A 10,584-nucleotide genomic window follows, 5' to 3' on the forward strand; every position below is an offset into this window, starting at 1 on the left:
GTAAGATTTTTTTTTTATATATGCTACCTTCAAACCTTTAAAAATGTTATATGACCACGTTGGCAGTCTGAAGAAAATGTTACCTGCAAGGTCTATGGCAACTAGTGAGGATTATGTAAAAATTACAGGGGTAGGAAGAACAAGAGAATACTGGAAAAATAAGCTCCATCCTTGCTTTGTTCCTTCCCATGTGTATGTCCTTGTGGAGCACTTCCCTGACCTTCTGATTGCAGTTTTGTCACTTGGGTAGCCGAGAAGAGAATGTAAAAGAAACAACCAATATTTGTTTTAGAGGGAAAGATATGGGGATTGCAGAGTTTCACCTAAAACCACATTCAGTTGGGCCAAATCAGCCCTGGGCCAAATCAGTCCCAGGCCACACACTATCAACTTTACACTGCCATAAAAAGTGTTTTGATATGCTCAAAATGGTGGGTTGGTTACTGTCTGAAATACTTCATTCCCTATTTAGTTCATGTATCACGAGTGAGCAGTTGAATTCCTTCCTTAGTAGACTACATTTAGACGTATAGCACAATTCTTCAGAAAGAAATTGCTTCACTGAACTTCTCTCTTGGAGTAAAGCCATCCCATTGTCGTTTAATACAGCAGACTGCATGGATTTTGAGTGAAGAAAGTCCAGTAAGTCAGTTTGTTTGTGTACACATGCAATGAATTTTAACTGTAATCATAGTATCCTTCTCAGCAAAGTCCTCTTACATTACTGCCAAGGCTGTCATCAAGGAAACAGACAGCAAAACTGACCAGCTTAACTCAGAAGTGTGTTCTCACAAAACCAGTCTGCATTCAAGAGAAAAATATGCTCTTCTTCATAAATCACACCAGACCTTTCCCATTTTTTGCCTCATATTGTTACTTGCTCGACTGCTTGATTGTAAAAATGATGAATATTTCCCTCCATGCAGATACCCAACCCACAGTGACTTCCAGAAGAGCTGAAGGAAGTCCACCTTCACAGGATTGATAATTGTCCATCCTTACAGCAACTCCATCTGTGTAGGAAACAGAAAAACAAGCTCATGTTTGAAAGTCCATATTCCATGTTGACACCTCTGCTCAGATAACCTTTTCTTGTTCTTCCTTTGTCCACACTATGGCTATGTGAGGTAGACTAATGTTTTGAATTATCTTTCCTGTGGTAGTGTCTGTGCCCTTTTACCAGAACTGGCTTTGAAGGGAGCTCAGTCCCTTGACAGGGACTCAGAATCAAGAGACAAGAAAAATGGAGCATAGAGTAAAAAAACAAAAGGCTTCATTATGTGTTTTTTTTTTTTTTTCAAAAGAAAAAAAAAAAAAAAAAGGTATATACAAATGGCACAAATCATGATATATGATAAAATTCAACTCCAACCATATCCTTACACCTTCATCCTGAAAGTAGAATCTATATATTTGGTGGTGAAATCATTACTCCTCTGATGCCAAAGAGTTACTAAGATAGATAGGGTCATTTTGCTTTTCAGGCATGGGATTCAGAAGAAATGACAGTTGCTTGTTAGGTCTTAGATTCAAATTCCTTTGAAGTCTACTTGATTTTAATGGGCTTTAGATGAAAGTCCTGTACAAATAATCATGGACATTTCTCACCGATTTAAAAAATGGACTTGTTTGGGGACTTGGGCAGAAGATTTGTTCATAAAAGAAGATACTGAAGTATGTACTTAATGTTCAGTTTGTAAGCAGCATTGCTGAATTTGGAATAAATGCCATTAGAGACATTATTCTGCCACCAGTGCAAAACTACCTTGGGACAAACAGTTAGAGTCAACAAGCCTATTGCCCTCTTGGGCATAAATAATGTCTCTCTCAGAAATAAAGCCTGTTCTTTGGTCAGGTTCTTACTGGCAGCTGCTTATCTTTCTAGCAAATGTGGAAGGCAGCTTAATCCATTTATTCCCTCCTGGAAAACTGTGTAAAAAGACATGGTATGTTCTGAGGAGAGGAAAGGTCATAAGTATATGGCCATGTGAAACCATGCAGCGTCCTTTCTTCCAAACAAGTTTGCTCTGCAGTACTTGCATACGTTTTCTTAGAGCTTCAAAGCATTTTTTCAGCATCAGTTTAGCCTCTTAACCGCCTCCTCGACAAGCAAATATTATTTCCACTACTTAGAAGATTAAGAAAAAAGGGGAAAAAAGTGACTCCCCCAAGGTGACATCGGAACATTGCTGCAGAGCCAGGAATAGAACTCAGATCTCCTGACTCCCTGTCTGGTGCTTCCTTAAATATATGACCATCTGCTCTCCTGCTGGAAGTATAGATACTATATGCTGACTCCAACAAGCTGGCTGCTAAGCCTGTTAGTTTATCCTCTTTTTATCCCATACTGATATCATCTCAAGCTAAGCTTTTGGCCTGGAGTCAAAGTGATTTCCAGTGTTTGAATGATTCGACCTGCTTGTTATTGTTTTAACCTTGCACCACACATATGCTCAGCTATTTGTGACTTATCTGCATACAGTCTGTTTAGCAACAGCCACAAGCTAGAACTGTTTTGTTTAAAGATTCCATACTGAAGCGTAGCACATGTTTTAAACAATTATCAAACAGCGGTGAGTTTGATCCTGGTAGCTGCCTGCACCCGGATTTCCTCCTGAGCTGCATGTAACTTTCAAGGACAAGGAGCTTATTAAGATGAAAAAAATATATATATATATGCTCTTGTATCTCTCCACAAACATCACTTCACCACATCAAGCTTTCCCAGTTCCACAGCTAACTCCCATACTGACTCCATCTGAACTAAAAAACAAAGTAGAACTAGATGGAGTTCAAGATGATCATTATTTTAATCATCACCTTAATTCTGGCAAAATAATCTTCCAGTAAATTTCCCTCTTTCATTGCTGCAGAAAGCTCATGGTATATGTCCAAGTCAGAATCATCACTCAGTAGGGTCAATACAGTAACATGCTGAGTAATGTGCCTTAAATCCTAGTCTTCTGCTCCAGTGAAGAAGTGGGTTGGGTAATTCAACTGTTTTACTAAAATATCCTCTGGTTATCACTGTGGCTTCACTTTGAGGAAGCACACAATGAAATGATAGATCTGTTTCCCATTGAGTTGTCATAGCAGATAGCTTATTGCATAGTTACTGTCTTTTTCTGTGAGTACTAAAAGTATTCTCTGTCTTTCTGAGCAATACTCCAAATATTCCAATGCATTCTACAATATTAAGTGAATGGTCTTAATTCTGTAGCGCATGCATCTTCAGCAATATGCTGTATGGTTTGCAATTCAATTCATTGTTCCTCTTGGTATACTACATCTTCACCTTTCATAACTTTGTTAGAGAAAGGTTTGTCTGAAATTCTCTGGACTCTGTTGTGATTTGACAGTGTTAACAGTTCTCAAGCCTCATTACCTCCAGCCACAATTCTAGCATAGATGGGAATATACTGGAAGCTGAGTTTTCCTCTCTCTCTCTTTCTCTGATTTGATACTGAAAACACTCCATTAAACTTACATTTGGGATTTAAAAATAATCTTAAATAAATTCCAGCCAACATACGCTAGATTAGAATGACATTACTAGCAAACCTTAAAATTAGTTCCACTAAGCCAACTGTTAGTGTCCTGCAGATCACTGACTGACATAGGACACTTAAGCTTTAGCTGACTGGAACTAATTTGACAATTGGTACATGACCTAATGATTTCAAGACATACACATTTACAAATGCTTTCAAAGATTTTTCCACAGTTTTTATAGCACTTACACACATACATACTCAGATATTTTGATTCAAAACTGGAAGTTTAAGTGTATTGTGTCACTGTAAGAAATAACACCTGCCTTTTCTCCACCAGTCCCATGATACAGTTTTTAGACAACTTCATTGTCTCAGAAGTGCATCAAGTACCCATTCGGTAAGCAGCTCCTTATGGAAGCAGGCTGGCAAAATATGTATTGCTTTAATGAGGCTGGCAGCAGCTTCCTCAGATACCAGTTTCCTTAAGCAGGAAAAGAGGATGCTATTAGCAAAATGCCTTTCCTTAGTTGGCCTATTTTACCTTCATCTTTCAAACAACAAAATGTCACTGCTAAGAAACCTTGAGGTGCTCCTTTAACATAGAGCCTGAATTCAAGGTGGTATTTACAGCTTGTTGCTCAGGAGTAACAAAGTTTATTTCTAGGAGTGAAGGATGATCCCCTTTACCAGGAGTTGTGCGCAAAATCCTAGAGCCCTTATGTAAACTCCAGTAGGAAATTTGTCCGCATGAGGATTGTGCAGTTGAAAAAAAACACTAGTAGTGTATTTCAGGTGCAGTGGCAAATTATTGAACCTAAATTCCATGCATACAAGCTGGCTGCAAAATAATGCCCTTTTAGCTTGATCAAAGGAAAGATTCCTTTTGCTGGCAGTTTTTAATGGGTCTGAATTTGCTGTCATAAGGAGCAGTTAAATTTTCACACTCACCTTCTCCAGTCCTGAAAAGTTTCACTCCTAAGAATAGCTCCTGGTGACATGATTAGAACTTATGATTTCAAAGGTTCTGCTTTGGGACAAAAGGATTTTCATAAGTGTCTGATACTGTAATAAGGTTCTGAGTGGGCAAGAATTAGATGAGAATCCTTGATGGTATGAAGAAACAAAACATATTGTAATTTTTTCGTTGTCAAAACAAAGTGTGGTTTGTTTTGATGAGATCTTTTTAACGAAGATGTCACATAACATTGTAAGTGTATTTTGCTTGTATTTTTAAATACAGTAATTACCTTTGTAAGTAAATGAACCAATATTACTTTATTGCTACTAACAGAACTGTGAAAGACTGCACATAAGCCTCTATTACTGCTTAATGGTTAAAAAAACAAGCTTACTGCACCACATTCTAGAAAAACTAACATTATTTTAATGAGTTCTATTACAAGCCCTAAAATACTGTATGAACTATTTAAACATGGCATAAATTATTAGATGCAAATATCCTTGCACACAATTTCTTAGACTCAAACAATCTATACTATACTCACTTTAAGTTAAGTAATTAGCTTTTGCAGCTATGAAACATTTTCATATTAACCTTTGGCCTCAGTTCTATCAGCAGTGATACCCATACTCAGCTTTCTGTTTAATACCGGCACCACCAAGCATAACAGTATTGCTCGTGTGCTTGCAGTTTTGGATGTAAGGCTATGCAAGGTGAGTAGTACTCACCTTGCATATTATGATGAGGAATTCCCTGAGGAATCACAGGAATGATTGCTGAAACCCGTAGTACTTGGCAAAAGATCCTGAAGCAAATCTTGTCTGAGTTAGAGAAGTCTCTATTCTGCATAGCTTATCCTGAGTAGAATTTCTGGGGTATTTTTGCAAATAAGTCTTAAAAAAATTTGTACGCCAGGTTTGGAGTGTGTTATATGTGTACAAATGTGATGTGCAGTAGAAATAACTTCCATTTTGGTGTTTGATTTTGTAAAAAAAAATGTTGCTGCTAATAGTATCTGAGGGAGGGGACTGGATGGTGTAATTTTGACGTGCTTGTGACACTAAGTTCGCAGTAAGGCTGTTGACATGGCTTGCAGCGAAGAGTTCTAGTCACAAGTTTGGGGGCTCTTCAGTGAAGGGGGCTGTTACTTGTGTAATTAGCCAAGGCCTTCTCCACACTCATGGCTAACAGCTCTGAAAACATCAACCAGCTCTGCCTGGGGGAGCAAACAAATCCAAGCATCTTGACCTTGGAACATCCCCATTATACAGACGGGAGCACAGGCACCAGGCTGGGCTGTGATTATTACCTCTGTTGGCAACCAGGACATTCCTTGGTGTCATGGCACAGCCGAGATGCGTGCAAGTGACAGGTACCTGAGTGTACTATGAGATCTTCCTAAGTGACTTGCCCATGAGCAAACATATAAGCAATGGCAAGCAGGGAGCTGAACTCGGATTGTCTGTGTCTCCACCCAATGCCGTGGTGCCAATGTTCTTTTCCTCTGTTCAGATAAGGTGGTTTTGATACCTTTATTGTTGTTCTCCTCATTTTTCCTCCTTCAAATACTGAGCTGTTAGGTTAGGCAAATGAGTATCAAGTAACAGCAGAAACAAAAAGATGGGAAAGTTCTCTTTTTATTCTGTATTACCAGAAATCACACCAGCCTTCATCCACATCAGTAGTACCCTTTAGGGGGAGTACTGACTCTACTGAGAATGAAATCTTGCTGACATCAGTGAAGCATTTGTAGTTTTGTACTGTTCCTTCAGCATAGACTGATACAGAGGAAATCTCCAAACACGTCTATTTTTTGCCAGCTTAACTTTTCAGATCTCCATCATTTTCCTTACATTATATGAAAGTAACTCAGAATGAAGATTCATTTAGCAGAGATTATGTTCCCTGAACAGATTACTCAGAATGGAACATGTTCTAAGACAACAAGGACAAACGCATTAGCAGTCTTTACCCTCTTCTTACCTCACACACCCCGCATGTAAGGGGTTTAGGTTTCCCTTGTACTTTCCAGAGAATTGCCTCTGTCACAGAACTGTCTGTTGTTCCACTAAAGCTGATATCTAACTGCTGAGCCAGCACAAAGGGCAAGCAGGAACACAGTATTTGTCTTTAATAAATATACTTTAAGTATTCTTTTATGATGCAATCAACATGATTTCAGATGTGGGCTCCAGGCTCTCTTCCCTCCCTAAGCTATTGTGTGCAATAAAGTCTGAACATACACACATATAATCTCTTCCACAATCAACTCTTATCAGCACAAATCAAGATTTCAGTGGCAATTACCACTATTTACACTAGGCTGCATATAGTCAGAGTCAGATTCACCAGCTGTTCTCTGTTGCAGAAGAAGAAATCTGGGCTTGCACATCAGTTCAAGTTTCCTCCTTTGAAGATGTAGAACCAGAACCTCAGCTGGTGTATATTGCTGTGGTGCGTTGACTTCAATTTAAACCAGCTGAGGAGCCACTCCCCCTTTCCCCACACACTTCCCCACCTTTCTAAAGGGTGGTCGAGTGCAGATGACATATGTAGAGGAATCTGTACCATGAAAATCAAACAGGCAAGTACAGAAGATTTAGCAGGAACCCTTTGTGAGTTGAACTGATAAGAATAATCCATGGCATGTATTCAGAAATAACAAAGAGTGTTTAGTAAATTGCATCTGTCTGGAGGCATGGATAGAATCCTATACCTATAGCAGTGAAAAATGAAAAGAAATCCTCCTCTTATCAAAATTTGCATCTTGCTGCGTTAAAGCAGGAGCATATCTGGGTTTTGATGGGTGCCATGGCAACAATGTTATTGCAGTATAGTATGGGAATACTTTCAAAGAGAGGAAATAGGACGAAATGGAAAGCTTGTTGGTTGTCTGTGGACACAAGGACTTGCTGCAGACCCAAAGACAGGTTATCCTTCTTGTTCCTGGGCTGTTATTTACAGTATTAGCCACATTCATACTTTGACTCCATATTGCCATTATCCAGAAATAGAGAAAGAAAGCAAAAAACTGCAGCTGTTAGGACAGGTCTTGAATATAGGAACCCATTACATTGGCATCACATAAAAGAGAAGAACAATGTAGAACTTCTAAAGCAGCTATGGTCACTAGCAAAGAACAGAAACACAGAATTATGTGTTCAGTAAAACGTGCTTAAATATCATAATTGCTTTAAAAGTATGTCTGTAAAGAACAGATAACCATTGTATTCCATTGCTATTTTTTACTGGCTCTGCTTTTGTTCTGAGATAACTAATTTCAGCACATTTGTCCTTGGAGTAAATACTCCACCTTTTTTGAGTTCTACATAACATCTGCAGTTCTTCTTGAGTTCAGATATTTTCCTGCCAGCAAAGAGTAAGTGAAACTGATACCTTGCTCATGCCAGCTTGTGTGCTATGAGATTCACATGGAATGGGAATAACTTAGTGTTAACAAATGGCAATAAAAATCATTCCTGTTGCAATGGTGAATAACAAAACAAGCTTTAGAGGGAGATCTTAGTATCATCTCTGGATATTAAAATTTTCCACTTTAGGAATTGACAATAGACCTCCACATACAGAGCATTATTCAACCTCTTGCATATGCAGAAACAGTTGCAATAGCTGAGAAACAGACTTTCATTCCCTAATTCCAAGGTTAAGTTTATTTAAATGCTGATGTCCTTAACAAAAAACAAGCTATTCCAATGCACTCAGTCCTTCTTTCCTGGTCATTTTTGAACCTCTTGGCCAGTTTGAGAGCAAAGAGGAAACTCTAAGGAGAGTTCCTGGATGTTTTGCAAGAATGAGTGGCTGAGTGATTGAGATATTTCATACCCCTGAGAAGACTGGAGTTAGGGCTCAAATGTGTTTTCAGACATAAGTAAATCCAAGCGGCAGAGAAACACAGGTCATAGAGGTCTGCAAATCCAGCTGTTTGTGCTTTATTTTCCAGACCCTTGCTGTTCTCATTCTGCATTACTTAACAAACTTTGTTTCATTTTTGCTCAGATGGTACTAGTTTATTTTCTGTTCATGCAAGAGCCTTCCTGACCCTTGCAGCATGCATCTTCTGCCTTCCCATTTCACGCTCTCATTTTAGATCTGTTCATACATCCTGCAGTGGTTAACGTCATCCCTGAGCCAGCGAAGTTTGCTATATAACTTGTAAGTTCTTCCCACAATGTTTTCATCTTGATTGTATGATACATGACAGTGGTCCAAGCTTGTCACCCTTTTGTATGTGGATGTCCTTAAAGTAATCTGAAGAATTCAAATGGCAAAATGCTTATTCATTAATTGCTTATTGTTTATGCTTATTCACTGAAAGATACAAACCAAACCAAAAAGATAAGCCAGCTTTATCATTGCATTTTATTGTTTTGTAACAATGTAAGATTTATGAATCAAAAAAGGTATAATATAGTATGTGAAAAAAAACAGGAATAACAGTATCTTTTTCTTTGAGATTAGCAGTACCCAAGTACCCAAGTCTGGTATTTCATAGCTTGGAATGAAAGGAAGTTTTTTTGTGGATCTGTGCAACTGAGTCTACTATCTTTTAGTCACTGCTACATATTTACTCTAAGCTGTACACTTGCTATTTTCTCTTTAAATAGCCGTCAATTCATTGAAGATCTGTGAACAATTTAGTTTACTTAGTAAATGATCTACTTTCACTTTACATGGACTTAAGAACCTTTGTCCATGCTAGATTAGGTATATGCCTAAAATTCCCCTAGTAAGACAAACAACACAGCAGGTATCTGTTTTCCCTCTGTTGATAAGGTATGCTCCTAGGCTCTATAAAATAAAGCCATATTCAGATTCCAGGGTCCCCACTCCTTGTTCAGAAAAAAATTTCCATCTACTGCACTTATAATGTGTTCTAAGTGTGGATAAAGGTTAGAAACACATGCCTGTCTTGAGACTGCAGGCAGACTGTTAAAATGGTGTATTTAAAAAAAAAATGGTGCAGCTTGCACCCCTGTTAGCCTCACTGCCAGGTCCGCTAAATACATGTTAAGCCCCCAAAAAGGGGATTTTGCAGCTTTTATACTAAGCAGTCCACACAGTGACAAAAACCAAAGCAAAATCATCTACTGGCGGTCTCCCATTAACTTTAATAAGCGTGATTCAGGGAAAAGAGGAGAATGTTTGAAATACATTCTGTCACACAAACTAGGGGATCAGATCTGCCTTACTGCATGAATTGGACTCCTGAGAAATCAGGGTATTTCAAACATTGCAGCATAGTAGCTTTTTAATGGGAGTAATGACTGAAGAAACCCACAGCTCCTAAGTCTCTGGCAGCAGCTATTGTATTGTTTGGAACTATGAATCAGTGTAGGCGATAACAATAAATTATTATGGTAGCATAAAGCAAGATATTTTAGCAAGCAAGGTGATCATTATGGTGGACTACACTTCCATCTGGCTTGTGTAAATGTCCATACACTTACAAGATGTTTAAAAGAAATAAAAGAAAATAATCAACTAATTTCATGTATGCTATTGTGTGCTCACTGTTGGCTAATTCTGTCTGGGTTGCTGGTACCCTAGAGATACTTTCCTGCCTGCTGTTTTGTCACTGAACAGAAGGAGCTATGTACCTGCTACTGAGAACCTGACTGGAAAGCCTGAAGCAGAAACAGCAGTTCCCCAGACCAGGTGAGAGCTGCAGATGACACTGTAGTAGCTTGGTTTGCAAGGCTTCACCTTTGAACAGCATAAAATGCTGTCTCAAACACAGCTCTGAGCTCCGGCCAGCACTCCAGCATGGACAAGAATATTTCACACCTCCTTCAGCACTGGCCAAGGACCATGAGTCAGTTGGCTAGCTCAGAAAATCAGAATGGTCCTCACCATTCTGCTTTACAGATGAGTTCATGCAGACAATACCTCCTTAAAGTAGCAGATAAAAAAAAGAGGCACGATAAACCTCACATCAAGTTAAGCAGATTAACTCTGGTCTGGTTGTTAAGTTTTACAATTGCAAAAAAAATCTGTTTTCCAGCACTTGCTGTATTTCAGAGATTGAAATGCTGAGCAGTGCTCTATGCTTTTTGTGCCAGACTGTGATGCTTTTTACTTGGTTTCCTTCATAAATGTGCACCATACTTT

This window comes from Aythya marila (genome assembly GCF_965140915.1).
Source record: "Aythya marila genome assembly, chromosome: 6".
In the NCBI taxonomy this organism is placed as follows: domain Eukaryota; kingdom Metazoa; phylum Chordata; class Aves; order Anseriformes; family Anatidae; genus Aythya; species Aythya marila.